At 39.6% G+C, this 17087-nt stretch overlaps 1 long non-coding RNA gene and 1 pseudogene across 1 annotated transcript; both read left to right on the plus strand.

The window, feature by feature from the left end:
• The first annotated feature begins 3849 nt into the window (after nucleotides 1–3849).
• LOC143855853 (glycine-rich domain-containing protein 1-like) lies at nucleotides 3850–8465 on the plus strand (annotated as a pseudogene).
• A 354-nt stretch (nucleotides 8466–8819) lies between these two features.
• LOC143856292 (uncharacterized) lies at nucleotides 8820–10863 on the plus strand. Its single transcript, XR_013238150.1, has 2 exons — nucleotides 8820–9027; nucleotides 9879–10863. It is a non-coding gene; the product is annotated as an uncharacterized LOC143856292 (long non-coding RNA).
• Nucleotides 10864–17087: the final 6224 nt, after the last annotated feature.

The raw sequence follows: 17087 nt of genomic DNA on the forward strand, positions 1-17087 counted from the left end.
CCCCTCTCTCTCCAGCAGCAACCGTTGGTGGGCCTAACAAAAACTGTTGGTGGGCCCATCTTTTGATCGCTACTCATACTTTTCAAAATGAATGCAACACCATAGGATGATCCAAACCGTCCATCTGTTGGGCCACAAAGGTTGCATTCCAAAATATCATTTCTATAGGCTGATCCTAGCCCTTCGATCTAAATAGAAACTACATATTATGCAACCTCTATAGAATGGAGGGTTGAGGTTGCCATAGGTTGCACCCCAAAATATCATTTCCACTGGTGGGGCCTACAATTGGGCCTTAATGTTACTGTACGACCCTCACCATAGGATGATCCAAACCATCCATTTGATGGGCCAGAATGTAAATAGGTTGCACCCCAAAATAGCATTTCCATAGTATGATCGCAAGCCTTCCATTTATAGTGGTTTTCATAATATGCAGTTTCTCTTTAGATCGGAGGGTTAGGATCATCCTGTGGAAATGATACTTTGGGGCGCAACCTATTTTCATTGTGCAAATCAAATGGACGGTTTGGATCATCCTATGTTGTGGCCCACCATATGACTCAGAATTACCAAATAAATTGGTATTTATAAAAAAACGGGGACTAGATAACCTCCTCTCTCTCTCTCTCTCTCTCTCTCTCTCTCTCTCTCTCTCTCTCTCTCTCTCTCTCTCTCTCTCTCTCTTCAGGTTTTTCAAAATGAACTATGGTCCACACCATAGGATGACCCAAGCCATCCATTTGATAGGCCACATCGTAAATAGGTTGTGTCCCAAAAAACCATTTCCATATGTTGATCCTAGCCTCGATATAAAGAGAAACTGCTTACTATGGAAACCTCTATAGATTGGAGGGTTGTGATCATCCTATGCAAATGATATTTTGGGGCGCAACCTATCTACATTGTGGCCCATCAAATGGATGGTTTGGATCATCCTATGGTCTGGACCATACACTTCATTTTTAAAAGTATGGGTGGGGCCTACAATTGGGCCTTAATGTTACTGTACAAACCACACTATAGGATGACCTAAACCATGGACGGGTTGGATCATCCTATGGTGTGGACCGTACACTTCATTTTGAAAAATATGGGTGGGGCCTACGATTGGGCCTTAATGTTACAGTATGACCAACTCCATAGGATGATCCAAACCATCCATTTGATGGGCCACAATGTAAATAGGCTGTGCCCCAAAAATCATTTCAATAAGATGATCGCAACCCTCCAATCTATAGTGGTTGAATAATATGTAGTTTCTATTTAGATCGGACGGCTAGGATCAACTTATGGAAATTATATCTTGGGACGCAACCTATTTACGTTGTAGCCCATCAAACGGACGGTTTGGATCATCCTATGGCGTGGCATTCATTTTGAAAAGTATGGGCAGGGCCTACATTGTTCAAAAGATAGGCCAACGCCCACCAACTGTTCCTGTTGGGGAGAGAGAGAGAGAGAGAGAGAGAGAGAGAGAGAGACTGGTAAAAAGGTTGGGAAACGTGCCATATATGTTAATTCTAACGTTTAGTCGTCATGGGGGGAATATAGCCTCCAACGGGAGGGGGGGGGGAGATATTAGCGTCCAATATTTAAGTATGTTTCATATCTGCAAAGTAGTCACTCCCTTTTTCTCTCCCCTTCTATGATAAAATCTCCCCCTCTACTCTACAGTTGTACAACACTACATCAAGCAAGGTAAGCCCCATCATAGGATGATCCAAACCATCCATTAGATGGCCCACAACGTAAATAGGTTGCACCCCAAAATATTATAGATCGGAGGGTTGAGATCATCCTGTGGAAATCATTTTGGGGGCACAACCTATTTATTGTGGCCCATCAAATGGACGGCTTGGATCATCCTATTGTGTAGACCATACACTTCATTTTGAAAAATTTAAGTGGGGCCTACAATTGGGCCTTAATGTTACTGTACGACCTGAACCATAAGATGATCCAAACCATCCATTCGATGGCCCACAACATAAATAAGTTGCACACCAAAATATCATTTCCAAAGGATGATTGCAACATATCATTTCCAAATGATGATCGCAACCCTCCAATCTATGGAGGTTTCTCTTTAGATCGGAGGGCTAGGATCATCCTTTGGAAATGAGATTTTAGGGTGCAACCTAGGATGGTTTGGATCATCTTATGGTGGGGCCTGCCTTGCTCACATATTAAAACAAAATTAATTGTTGGGCCCACCAACCGTTGATGCATGTTGGAGAGAGAGACCGGATTGGAGTAGTGTTGTACTCGTAAAAAGTAGATAGGAAACGTGCCTTATGGGTTACGTCTCACTTTCCTGTTAGTGGGCCGTCAAGGGGGAATATCACTATATTAGCGCCCATTAATTTTTGTTATTGGTTTCATTCGATACGTAAGCACATCTAGTGGGACAGCGACACCTCATGTATAGTGGAAGGAGTTAGGACATGAGAAATCAACAAAATATTCGATAGATAGGTTAAAGGTCATTTGATAAGCGACATCACATGAGATCCCTCTCTCATCCACATGTGAAGAAGACGATATTAATTTCGGATATGTTTCTTTTTGTGAGTCGATCTACCCATGATGATGCACTCAGATATATTCGGATCTTATATTTTAATATATTTTAGTTTTGAAAATTTTTGAAGTCCGTTTCTATATAATACTGACTTACTGAGACCTTAAGTCGTATGGCATTCAGCATTCAGCATTTGGGTTTTTGTTTTTAAAAAAATGTTTCTTTTCAAACTGTCCATGTAATGAGAATCCCTTTCATTCGGCTCTATCACTTATGTTTCTTTTAATATATCAGGTAGGGGTCTGATGGAAAGCTCCTAACCCCAGCTTACCCACCTAAGAAAAAAATGTATCTTTTTGTTCTATTTTTTTCTGATGGAAAGCATCCTTTGATCGAATTTTACTTTATATATGATGGGATTTAATGGAAATATCTAATAAACACAAAATTTCCGATGCCCACATTTCTAATGCTATGTTTTTCATTAGTTCTTTTATCTGATTTTCTCATTGGATTTGTGATATTTTGTTTTTTGTTGTAAAAAATTCTATCTTGTTGTTTGATTTTTAATAATATGTTTTTCAATTTTCTGAAAAAAGGAAAAGAAATTCTGGCTTGTTGTTGGAAATTCTGGCTTGTTTGAGTTTGACTAAATAGAAAAAAAGGAAAAGAAATGGTATTAATAGCTGTATTGCATCGGGTATATTAGCATTTGAGAACATAGTCCAATTAATTCAAATGTTGAGAAAATCCGCTGGGCAATCCAATCCGATCGTGCACAAATTAAATGGAAAAGATAAAAGTAATAAATAAGCCACAAGATGAACACCAAGATTTTACGTGGTTCGGCAAAGCCTACTCCACAGGCGAAAAACACGATCTTCCACTATGAGGAAAATAATATACAAGGATTACAATGGATTAATCTCAAACCCACAAACCTGCAATCCTTTCCTTGCTTCTCAAACCTAAGATCGTAACCCGAGAGAAAACCCAAAGAGAAACCCAAGAGAATACCCAAAGAAGAAAACCCAAATAGAAAACCCTATATTCTTCTTCTTCTCCCTTTGTCTCTCTCTCTCTCTCTTCACTTCTCTTTTTCTTTTTCTCTCCTTTCCCTCTTTTTATTTTTCCACCAAAGAAAACCCACTCTCTTTTTAGTATTTAGGTTTTTCCCCAAAACCTAAAAAGATGGCTTTCCTTTTTGCTTCAAACGAATCCCACTGCAATTGAGAAACAAGGCTGGAAATAAGCCAACTCTCCAACATCAAATTTTATCTAATTCTATATCGCAGAAAGGGAGCTGAGATTTTCTGTCCTAAAAAATGGATAAAGCACAAGAATTGGATTGGTGTGAAGCACAAAAGATCGTAATAAGCGTTGATCTTGTGGCTGAAGCCAAAGAACAACTGTGTTTCCTTGCGATGGTTGGTAGGAACCAATGTCTCTATGATGGGCCTGTATTGCACAGAGCAATTGACAGGTATATCCCATATAATGATTATTTACTAGTTGTATGGCATATGGATAATGGCTCTTAGCTTATGTTTCTATCAGAATGCTACATTTTTTCTTTCCTAATATAATTTTTTCCAGTGATCTGAGTAGCGAGTACTTATCACATGTCTCTACCAATGTTCCTTGCCATTGAAATTTTACACAGCTTTTTAATTTTTGAAGTGCTTGAGAAAACAGAGAGAAAATTGTGTTTTCCACTGTTTTTCTCAAGGTTGTCAAAATGGTGGCATGGGTACCTGGGTGCCTTGCATTTATTTTTTTGCTCCAAGATAGATACATATAGTCCCTTACAATTTGAATGTCACTAATGCACTCTACTAAGAAATAATAGTGGATTTGAGTCCAAAACTGATCATTGGTCTCAATTTTGAGTCCAAAACTGATTGTTAGTCTCAAAATTGCGTTGAATTTCAAGTACAGTAATCAGTTGTGGACTAAAAATCAGTTCTCAAAATTCAAAACAAAGAGGGCCTAATTGAATCAGTAACTGACGGATGGAATCCTCAATCCGACCTAATGGCGATCCTTCTGAAGTGACTAGAATGCAACTTTTTTTCTTCTCATGTTGCCATCACAACCTTGAAGGCATTTTAACACAACTACTTTACAATATATTTGTTCCATATTGTCAGCAGTGGAACTCTTTGTTAATGCCTAATTTTCAGTCATTGGGTTACCATATTTCTTCTGTTTTGCCTTTATCGAATGATTATCAACCTGATTGTTCATGGTTGTACTTCTTTAATGCTGGAAGAAACATGTACAGGCCTTTTGGTATGCCTTGAATTTCGGAGTTGAATGCCTTCAAATTATTAACTTCTATTTTTTTGGGGATGATTATATTTAGGTACAAAACATTTTTGCTTCCATTGCTCGCCCAAACATGCCAAATCTTCAGTTGTGGAACAAGGCCCTCTGGTTGTACCGCTTGATTGTGAATGGATATGGCATTGTCACAGACTCAATCCGGTAGGGGTAATAGATGATAATTGTGACTCTTTTTTTGTGTTTTTTTTAAATTGCAATTTATGTCCTTAGCTTTGTCATGTAGGTACAATATAAAGCAGACTGAGGAGTTTTATGGGCAGATTCTGGACAACCAGAATGTTGTTTCTCTTATTAAAGGCACTTCCAAAGAGAAAACCAAGGAAATTTGGAGAAAATTATACCCGGAAGAGCCGTATGAGCTTTACTTTAGCTGTTTACCCTCAAAAAATTGGTTATGAGAAGCTTTCACGGACAGGAAAAAATATCGAATATGATCTCGAATCTGCAGTTAAAGGTAGAGCACTTTTTGTTATCAGGTATTTACCCCTAGCCGAGCACTTTTTGTTATCAGGTATTTGCCACTAGTCGAATCATTCTCTCTTTTTCCACGTAGTTTCAAAATTCCTCAGTTCAATTGTGCCGGCCTTACTACATAATGATCTTTAAGGCTTACTTTTAATGGCATACTTTGGTAAGATAGGGGGAAGGGGTGAGGAACTCTCTAAGATTGAGGACATGTTACCTGACAATAATAAATATATGAATTGGTACCACTATCCAATATAGAGTTCTAAATGGCTATTACAATATGCTCAAATAGAACAAGGCAACAATCGCTTATCATTTCGTACTGGCTTTTGAACTCAATTAGAAATAGAATGCTCACATTGCCAATTTTTATACTTGGCATCGGTCAATTTTAGTAATCGGCATCACAATGTCAATTCTTCACATTCGTATAAACTAGATGAGTAGATTTTGTTCCTATTGTCCGTTAAACTTGATATGGTTATTTGAGAAGCTCTCGATGTAATCAAAATGATGATTGGTTTATAAAGAAATATTATGTGAACCAAATTCAATTGTAAAATAGTTAGGGAGAACAATCAAACAGCCGAACAGGGCTATAAATTGTATGCTCTTTTTTTTCTTCAGAAAATCGATGAAATATAAGGGGAGAACGATACAAGGAGATGCATCTGCATGATATTCTCATGATTGGGATCACTCCTCATGCACTCAGCATCATTTGGATTGTTCATCACTTCATCTAGTGCCACCACCATGAGTATGCAATATCTTAAAAATTGTGCTCATTGGATAATCCTACTCCTTCAAATGGATGGTTAGAAAAGTTAAGCACTTGTCCACAACCAAGTCGTCTATTCGGATGGCTAGGGTTGTCTTCCTAGTGTGGCTTTAGGCTATGACATTTCAACATGGCTCATTTGTTCAATTATCTGGATCATGTGTCACATTTGTCTTGTGTAGCTGCATCTCATAAAAATTGAAAAATAATACATGGCTAAATAAACTGTACATCTCATAAAAGCTTAAAGCACAATATTGTGCGTCCAACACAATCAGAGGTAGGCAGTCGATACCTGGAATTCCATTCTGTATTGCTTTTTATTCATGAAACCAAATTTAATTTTAACATCAATAGCAATTAGAAACCAAAACCCTGTTCCCTTTTCTACCAAATTATATGATTGAAGTTGAATCATGAAGCATTTTCTATGGTTTGAATCTTGAACTTTTATCTATGGAATAGATTCAAATTATTCTTTGAAAGTTTGGGATCATAATTCAAGATACTTTACGACTCAAATCACTGTTTATAAATTGGGATCATAATTGACAGTACTTCAACATCACTGATATAAATCTGGTTATACTTTTGATCGTATTTCTTTCTTTCTGGACAGGTATTGAGACCCAGTGTGAGTGATGATGTCTTTCTTGAAGAAGCTGTGGCCCGATATAAAGGATCTCTTCATCTAATCAAGAGAAACATGGAGAAATCTATGAGAATCTTCTGCGCACCAACTTATGATATTGATCTAATCTGGCATTCTCACCAATTGCAACCCATATCTGATAAAAGAAGTTGAGAAAATATTAGAACATGATGATATAGTTTCTGAAAGAACCAAAGGGAAGATGCTCGATGTTGTATTTTCTGGAACTACAAAGCAATGAGAAAAGACATTTGGTTGGAGGTACTGGAAGGCAGGGGCAATGTACAGGGGCAATGCACCCTCTTCTGTCACAGTCACTCCATGGTCATCAAATGACATGGGAATGGATGCAATTTTGTCCAGTGAGCATATGAAGTGGATGCAGCTTTCCCAAACAATGGTTGTGGAGGTAGGCTTCTAAAACCATTTTGTTGCTTTGTTACAGTTATGCTTTTTCTAGCCTTGCAGGTTTTTAGCAGTCTTCTTGTAGGTTTTTAGCCTCTTTAATAATGGTTTTATTTTGATAAATCGGCCACAAAAAAATGTTTCATCTTTTTTTTTGTTGCATGAAAAAAAAATTAAATATTGGGAACATTTGAATAATCTTAAAGCATTCATATAATGGTTTCAGTCTAGCAAATCTTAAAAGCCATAGCTAGTTTCTTTGAATGTTGGTCTTTTGTTCTCAATTTTTCCTCTTGTATGTTCATTTGAAGATTGTAGGGATACGAAACTTACCAGATGAACACAAGAGCAGTCTCTTTGTCGTTTTTACTAAAAGCCATCCAGATTGTTTCCTCGCCACAAGCAGAAAACTGGGTATTTCATACGAGTCCGGAGAGAAACAGATTGCTGCTTTTGAGTGTGAACCAACAGGAGAGCTGGTTTTTACACTCATGTCCCATTCACCTTGTCACTTACTCGCATAAAGGCCATATAAAACCATGGGAACCACCTCAATATCTCTACACAGCTTGTTGGAGTCACATTCAGAACTATCAGTTCAGAAATTAGTTGAGTTAACGCCCAATTCCAGTATTGTGGACTCTAAGCCAATCTCTTTGTGCATTGCAATGTCTTTCACTGTCCCGGCTCTTGCACCACATGTGCTTCAAATGGTCCAATCACGTCCATTCTCAGCAAAAACATGTTTTCCACTTCCTGGGAGGGTTCAACAGCTTAAGTGTTGGACATGTGTGGGGGATAACTCTGGAAATGATATCATCATCCTACAAATGAGGTAAGCTTTTTTATTAGTTTTTATTTTTTAAGGTTTTGTCCTGCTTGTTGTGTCGACCTGCGCGTAATACATGGTTGACACAACAACCTGAAAAACAAAGTGCCCTTGTTGCCTATTACAGAGCCTCTCAATAGTATTTTGTAATACTTCTTGAAATCTTGAGTTTTTTTTTTTCTTCTTTTTTCCCAGATAATTGGTTGCTGCCTTTTTTTTTTTCAGGAATTCGAAAAAAGCAGAGGCTGGAAAAAGAGAGGTAATCGGTGTAAAAGGATGGTCTGGTGAAACATGCGTATTAGCAGAGTTTGTTGGACCAGGGTTAACGGTATCAGTTTGGGCTCGGAAGCTCGCTCAATCTCAGCTCCGTAAGGGCTCGGCTCCAATCCTTAATGAGCTAAGCCGAGCCGGCTCGTTAAGCTTAACGAGCCCAGCCCGAGCTAGGCTAGGCTTTCGTTAAGCTCAACGAGCTCGGCTCGGCTCGTTAAGAACTTACTATATTTAAAGAGGGGAAATGATATACCCGCCCGGCCGCCCCTTTTGAACAACAAGAACACCCTGTCAGTGTATCAATGACTAAAGAGGGGCTGTTGTACTTATGTCAGAAAAATTCAATGCCCTTGATTGCCACAAACACTGACAGGGGTGTTCGTGGTGATCAAAAGGGGCGGATATATCATTTCCATTTAAAGAGTAGTCATAAATTAATCAAAGGGGCTGTCCATGGGGTAGAATGGCAAGTAAATATATGTATTTGTTTTAAGCCCTTTTCACCTCAGACCACCCCCTGCGGTGTAAAGAGTAGTCAAACACAATACAAGGGGCTGTCGTGAGAAGAAAATGAGACGAAATATATCACTTTCCTTTCTAAGCAGAAATCTAGATAGGGTTTCAAAGGCGTCTCTTATTTTTCGTGGCTCCCATTTTTCGTTGAGAAAACAGAGGGAGAGGGAGAGGGAGAGGTAGAGAACGAGAGATAGAGAGGAAGAGAGATGGAGCTTGAGCTCCGAGGGAACCGACTGGTAAGCATCATTACTATCATTTTCTGTTTTCTCTATCTCTCTTAAATAACATTGTTGAGGCCAAGAAAATATTCTGGAATCAATCAAATTTGACCATCTCTAAGTTGGATATGTCTTCCAGTGTCAAAAACTTAGAAATTCAGGTTAGGAGGGATTCTGGGCTGGGAGTCTGTAAATAGGCTTGTCAACTCTCCAGATTATAGCTGCTGAGATTGGCAACTCAACTCTCAATTGATCATTGATGACAAGAATTCCATTTCTTAGTTTGCTTGACATGTCCCTGGAAACACATGCATCATGCATGCTATTTCTGGGGACGAACTTATTTAAAAAGCATTGATATATTCGCAGTTAATTTTTATGAAATGATAGATTAGTTCCTTTTCCCTTCAGTTTCTAAATTCAGCCAGAAGTGCCATGAATTTCAGACATCCATATCTAAATCCATGTCCGAAACCAATGTTTCAGCCAGAAACTAGTCTAAAATATTGTTGGGGCACAATTTAGACGAAAGTCAGGTAGTTGAAATTTTGTTTCTGTTTTAATCAAATTACCGTTAGAAAACAAAAACATGAATCAATGATCTGCCACACTTCTTTTTATGATATTCTTCTGTAAACCATTATTAATTTTGGCAAAAAACGTGTTAATTTCTTTTATGGAACCTGCCTCGAGCAAGCTATTATGGTAAAATTGGCAGAAAGCGAGATTTACATCTCACATTCTCGATAGAAAATTCAGTCTTAGGAGCTCCAAGCTAAGGATTCTCAATTGTTGCTTATCAGCAAAAGCTCAGAGAATAATTCTATGTTTTTGGCTTACAATTATTTTTATATCTATTCTTGGAACAGGTGAAACTTTTTCTCTGGCAGAAAGCTGGAATATGAACCCAAACACTGCGACGGGCAGAAAAATGAACACAACTTCATGACTGTGGTCGGATTCTCCACAGAAGATCCATATGGTAAAGCTGTCGCGCTGCTTAACTTGAAGTCTTGCCTTCTCGAGGTGCATTACCCTTTCTCTATTTTTTCTTTCCTAGATACCATGTACAAAACTCCTTAATGTGATTTACAAAACTCCTATACATAAACATCTTATATAAAATCCTCTATATAGGAGAAGGCAGCCATATCTGTACTGAGCAGAAGCACCTGTATTAGTCCACATCACAATCACCTTATTATATATATTATATATGGTTTATAATAAACAGCACCTGATGGTGCTAATCACTCACAGCATGCGAAACACACGTGCTCGCCGGCAAAACAGATGTGCTCGCGGGCGAAACACACGTGCTCACGTGTGAAACAGAAGTGCTCGCGGTCGAAACACCCTTGCTCTCGGGCGAAATTTCATGAAGAGCAGTGGGGAGGTCATTGCCACAATGCTGAGTACTCGGTAAGCGTAATGTGTGTGGTTTCGAAGGCGAGCACGTGTGTTTTGCCCGCGAGCACGTGTGTTTCGCCTGCGATCATGTGTGTTTCACATGCTGTGATTGATTAGCACCATCAGGTGCTGTCTATTGTAAACCATATATAATAAGGTGATTGTGCTGTGGACTAATACAGGTGCTTCTCCTCAGTACAGATATGGCTGCCTTCTCCTATATAGAGGATTTTATATAAGATGTTTATGTAGAGATAATAAGTGCAAGTTCCAAAACCCTCATCTACTATTATAAGGAGTAAACTTGGTTCAGATGCTCAGTTGTTGGTCTTTCTACCAGTTGTTAAGCATCGGACTATTATAATTGTAGAACGATTATGTAGTTTATATTGATATCAGTTTGTGGTTTATATATGAAATTATGGCTATCTCATTCCCACTCTACTAAGGTAGTGCATAATCTGTTGTTTGGTTGTGCTATTGGGGCTTTCACAAATTGGATAAGCTGTTCTTCGGATTGGCTATCCTGCTCTGATAATTTAATCTTGAAATTATTTTGTCCTCTTTTCAACAATTTTATTCATGAACAAAGGTGAATGTGGACAGAGGATAGCATGTCTATCCAAGGTCATAAAATATACTGCACATTTCTTTCCCCTTGGTAAAATGCCCATTAAGACCATATGGGGGATCTGATGGAACTTGTTTTCCCCTCTTATTCCCGAAAGATAGGCACAGGAAAATTCCTGCTTAGAACTGGTGTTCCACAAGATCCTTATTCCTAGATTTGCTCTCCGCAAGCGAAACAACTCTCATTCTTTCTTATCTTAAACGTATAAGATCAGAAGTATGCAAATCAAAAGAGGGGGCACAACAAATGAATGGTTTCTATTAGGGGTGTCAATGGATCCACTTCGGATCGGATCCACCCTTTTCGATTAGGGGTGTCAGAATGATGAGTACTCGATAAGCGTAATGAGTGTGGTTTCGCAGGCGAAGACGTGTGTTTCGGACGCGAGCACGTGCGTTTCGACCGCGAGCACTTGGCGTTTCGCCTGCGAGCACGTGCGTTTCGCATGCTGTGAGTGATTAGCACCATCAGGTGCTGTCTATTATAAACCATATATAATAAGGTGATTGTACTGTGGACTAATACAGGTGCTTCTCCTCAGTACAGATATGGCTGCCTTCTCCTATATAGAGGATTTTATATGAGGTGTTTATATAGAGATAATAAATGCAAGTTCCAAAACCCTCATCTACTAATAGGAGGAGTAAACTTGGTTCAGATGCTCAGTTGTTGGTCTTTCTACCAGTTGTTCAGCAGGGGACTATTATAATTGTAGAACGATTATGTAGTTTATATTGATATCAGTTTGTTGTTTATATATGATGTTATGGCCATCTCATTCCCACTCTACTATGGTAGTGCATAATCTGTTGTTTGGTTGTGCTATTGGGGCTTTCACAGATTGGATAAGCTGTGCTTCGGATTGGTTATCCTGCTCAGATAATTTAATCTTGAAATTATTTTGTCCTCTTTTCAACAATTTTATTCATGAACAAAGGTGAATGGGAACAGAGGATAGCATCCAAGGTCATGAAATATACTCCACATTTCTTTCTCCTTGGTAAACCGCCCATGAAGATCAAATGGGGGATCTGATGGAACTTGTTTTCCCCTCTTATTCCCGAAAGATAGGTACAGATAAGTTCCTGCTTAGAACTGCTGTTCCACAAGATCCTTATTGCTACATTTGCTCTCCACAAACGAAACGAAACGACTCTCATTCTTTCTTACCTTAAACGTATCGGATCAAAAGTATGCAAATCAGAAGAGGGGGCGCAACAAATGAATGGTTTCGATTAGGGGTGTCACCGGATCCACTTCGGATCGGATCCACCTATGTCTTAGTCACGATCCATTCAAATCCCTTATCGGTAGGATCGGATTCGGAGTGTTCTTCGGATTCTACTTCTTGTGTCCCGGTTTTGATCCATTTCAAATCGGACCGTCCATCGGAGTGTCCTAGTAGGTCCTACTTACAAAACAACGAAAAATCATAGCTTTCTTCATTTGAAATGAACTCCAAAACTTTCTCAATTCAGAAAAGAATTAGTCATTACATCTAATAACAACCCATGATTTTGTTGAAGAATAGGATTTTATTGTTGAAAAGAACTTAATGTTCGAGGGTGTGTGAAGATGGCAAGTTTCAGGAAGAAAAACAGATTGGGGAAAGGAAGAGAAAACGATGTCTGGAAAAGGGGGGAACTGGAAAGTTGTAAGCTAAGTAATGTTTAGTTCATTTTTATGAAAATACATCTTCTTTAAGACTTAATATAAGAAAAAAAGGGTATTTTAGTAAAAGGACTTCGGATCATGACTATCCGTGAGATTTTTTTTGCCATGTCTTGATTACAATCCGAAATTTTTCGTATCTTACGTACAGGATCCAAAATATGTCCATGGGTCCTTCGAATGTGCCTAGATCCTGTCTATTAAGGTTCGGATTCATACTATCCATCGGACCAATCACTGAACCAGTGGGCTCCACTTGTACTTTGTATACTAATTGAATATAAGCAGCCTCTATAAAGAATAAAAATCAAGATGGTGTGTACATTAACCTATTTATAGAGCTTTAAAATACATTTACAAGATATTGACAAGGATCATTGGCGATGATTATTTCCCCCCTTTAGGACGGATGATATATTGTGGTTGGCGTACGAACCCGTATCTTCAAAAGGCACGGTATGGCCCACTCCATAGAATGATCCAAACCGTCCATTTGTTGGGCCAGAAGCAAAAAATCATATCTAGAGGATGATCCTTTGGGGCACAACCAATTTAAGTTATGGCCCGACAAATGGACGGTTTGGATCATCCTATGGAGTGGTAATGATGTTTCTTTGCAAAACTCGTGAGCCATATAGCAAGGGGCGGTGATAAATTCACACCCTTCTATCATGATTTCATCCTATATTTTTCAAAATGGACGGTACAGCCGACACCATAAGTTGATCCAAACTGTTCATTTGATGGGCCACATTGTAAATAGGTTGTGCCCCAAAATTCATTTCCATAGGATGATCCCAACCGTCCGATCTATAAAAGTTTCCATAGGATGAATTTATCACTATGGAAATGATAATACAAAATAGCCCACTCACTTCCACAGAGTGCTCTACTTGTTCACTGGTCATGAAAACGGATATCCGAACTTGAAAGCAACACAGAGAATGAGAGCGAACCTGCTCAGAAATAAAGGAATGAAGTAAATGAATTGGTAGATAATTGTGTTGTGTTTTGAAGATTATGTGAAGGAGCTACTAAAACAGAATGTCAGATGAATTCGGTGATGCGGCCACTATTCAGACGCGGTCCAAAAACACCTCGTACATCATTATCAATTATGTTATATACACCCATTTTTTCCAACACAGACACAACATAGAAGACACATCTGCACCGAAAGGAACCAACACATGTGAAAATAACATTTATAGAGCGTATGAAAGAACAACCAACAATTAATCGCATCGAAAATTAAGTGTAATTATTCATCTCAATTATAGACGTATCATTTCACTTTATGTCACCCTTGGATTCAGCTTCACAATTGAATGCTTCCCCTTCACTTTCTCGACTGCAGCCAATTCAGTAACACCTGAAGTTGCCTCATGCGATTTGCCCGCTTAGTTCATGCAAACGAAATATATGCAGCTCAAATAATCCATTTAAAAAACAGATTGAAATGTTCTATCTTAATTAATTTTTTGCTCGTAGATGAACCAGAAAATTGGAAAATCTTACAAATGCCTACGTTTTGGATGTCGAATGATTAATAGTGTGCAGTACAATTCTGGAATAAATGTGGTATAGTAGTAGTCTCATCCATCAATAAGTTTAACCATTCGACAGACAAAGTTAAGAGACAATGCAATCACTACAGGCTACTGTTAGGGGTAAAATCGGTACCTCCTATTGATGAGCGACATGTGGTGCTCCATATTATTAGAAACCGACTCACAATAGATCTTTCCCTATTTCTTGAAAATAGGCAACGTCTCTCGAACGGAAACCGCCCCCAAGGAGGAAACCTTGAGTGAGGTGGCAACCTTGCCTATAAATCGGATCTCCATTAAAAGAAACTTACTTGTTCAGGGAGGTAGGATATCTATCAAAATAGATATAAACTTATCTCCCGGGGAAGTCGACCAATTAGGCAAGATTCCTAAAACAGTATGTTTCCTACTACGTTGTCGACTTCTCTCTATAAAAAGGGACTCTCACACTCACAGCAGGGGCATTCACACTCTTTGGTAATGCTTCTAAGCTTCATCTCTTTCCTTTCACTTTCCCTGTGATACCGATTTCTGACTTGAGTGTCAAAGTGGCCGCCCGGAGCCACAACTCCAGGCCCACTAACTTCTGTGAGTGGAGTGCTCTTGCAGGACTATCTCTATTACCGCTAGATCGTACGAGCAGATTTCGGCATCATCAGATTGGTGCCATCTGTGGGACCATGACGAATTCGAGATCAAAAGCCTCGAAATCCGCCACGGTTAACCCACAAGGTGAGGGAGTGATGACCAGGAGCCAAGTGTGAGCTAAAATCCCTGGAACTTCCATTTCTGAAGAAGCTACCACCAATGATGATGCGACTCCAGTTACTATGAAAATGTTCAACCAATTGGTAACACAAGTCGGAAGTGTTTCCATCGCGCTCCAAGAAGTGTTGAAATGGTTACCACCTCCCTCGCCGATAGTTCAAAACATGAATTGTCTCCCATTAATCACAGATGGAAGGAACCCGCCTTTAGCGGACGAACAAGATGAATCCCCCGAAGGACAGAATCCTCACAATAGAAGGCCGGTAAATCATTGACCGTCCGCTTTTATTACAAGCCCGAGACCGAACCACGGAGACGGAGACATGACCAATAGATCGACGGGCACCAGAATTAACTTTTGGACCTGCACCAGCTCAGAATAATGCCATCCCACCAAGAGTAAATGGCGCGGGAAATCAGGATCAGGGGCAGGGCAACCCACAACAAAATCTTCAGGATGGAGTTAATGCCCTTGATCCAGGTCGCTTTGCCGATCTCCAATGACAGTTCAAGGAGATGCCGCGCCATATCAAAAAGTCATACGAACCGGATATCTTGGCCAAATGGGAAAACAAGATACAATCACCATTTATTGAGGCAATATCACAAGCCCAACTCATTCCTAACTTTGACCTTCCACGGCTGGATCTTTACGTCGGTACATCAAACCCGTTAGAATACCTACAGGCATATCGGAGAGCAATGGAATTCAAAGGTGTTAATGACGCGGTCATGTGCCGCGCTTTCTCCTCTTATCTAAAGAGAGGGGCAAATAGCTGGTACGGCCGTCTCAAGCCAAATTCCATATCATCGTTCAGGGAACTTGGTCGAGAGTACGCCACCTATTTCACAAACAGTTGGCCGTAAATGAAGCCCGCCAATGCACTCCTTGCTCTCCGACAAGGAAAAGATGAAAATTTGCGATCCTTTATAGGACGATTTAGGGTTGAGTTATCTCAAAATAAAGATCCTAATCATGAGATGGTAAGGGCAGCTTTAAAGTCAGCCATCTGTGATATAGACTTTAAGGTAGTCCTTAACATCGATCCTCCCAGGGATCTTCAAGAGTTGATGGAAGTAGCGGAGAAATATGTGAATAACAAGGAATCTTTCACCATGGAAAGAGAGATGGAACTCACTAGAGCCCCAGAAAAGCGAAAGGAGGAACCTCGGTCGAATAATGGTCAAAATAAACCCCCTTGATCCGACAACCGACCTTCGCAATCTAATAACCAACCTCCGCCGCAGTAGTTTGAAAAGTACAACTATAATCCTTTGAACCCCACCGTTTCAAGTATTCTATATGAAATCAGGGGTAAGGAGGATCTCCAATGGCCAAAAAAGATAAAAAATACCGGCTGAAGCGTAATACCAACAAATACTATTGTTACCATGGTGATCATGGCCATCCTACCAACGAATGCCATCATCTTAAGGTGGGGATTGAGAGATTAGTGGAACTCGGACGTGTTGATAAATATCTGCTGAATCCGGTGGGAGACGGTTTTTTCCCGCGCTTCAGGGCGGCTGGGGATCACAACATCGGATCCTCTAGGAGTGTTAGTTGATCTGTGTTTCTTGCAGGCTCGGGACCGTGATCCAGACCCCGCAAGAAAGAGAAACTTAGAGTCGCCACCTAGGTTACAGCCTAGGATCCGTGTCTGTTCTTCCGATGAAAAGGGGATGTATACCCGAGTTTCATTGGAGGAACAATAACCAAAGGGGTTGTAGACACCCAATTTTGTTAAGGTGGTACTAATGCTAGGTGTCACGAGGAAGAATCTTATGACGAGTCCCAGAGCACCAGTTCGGTTTCTCTCAATCTCTCTTTAGGGTATTTTCAGAAGAAAATAATTTTCGAAAACCGTTTTATCCCGGAGATACAACTGGAAAGACTATTTTTACACAACACCTACCTTTTCGGCAAACCAAAAGTCTATTTTTACACAACACCCGCCTTTTACGGCATAAACTGGTAAGCTCGTTTTCACACGGCATTTCAATCGGTATGTTAACTTTGAGTCAAAAACTTCTGTTTTTCCCAGAGG

Source organism: Tasmannia lanceolata, unplaced genomic scaffold, assembly GCF_043159265.1.
Source record: "Tasmannia lanceolata isolate RefF3 unplaced genomic scaffold, GAP_Taslan_0.1 ptg000023l, whole genome shotgun sequence".
Lineage (NCBI taxonomy): Eukaryota > Viridiplantae > Streptophyta > Magnoliopsida > Canellales > Winteraceae > Tasmannia > Tasmannia lanceolata.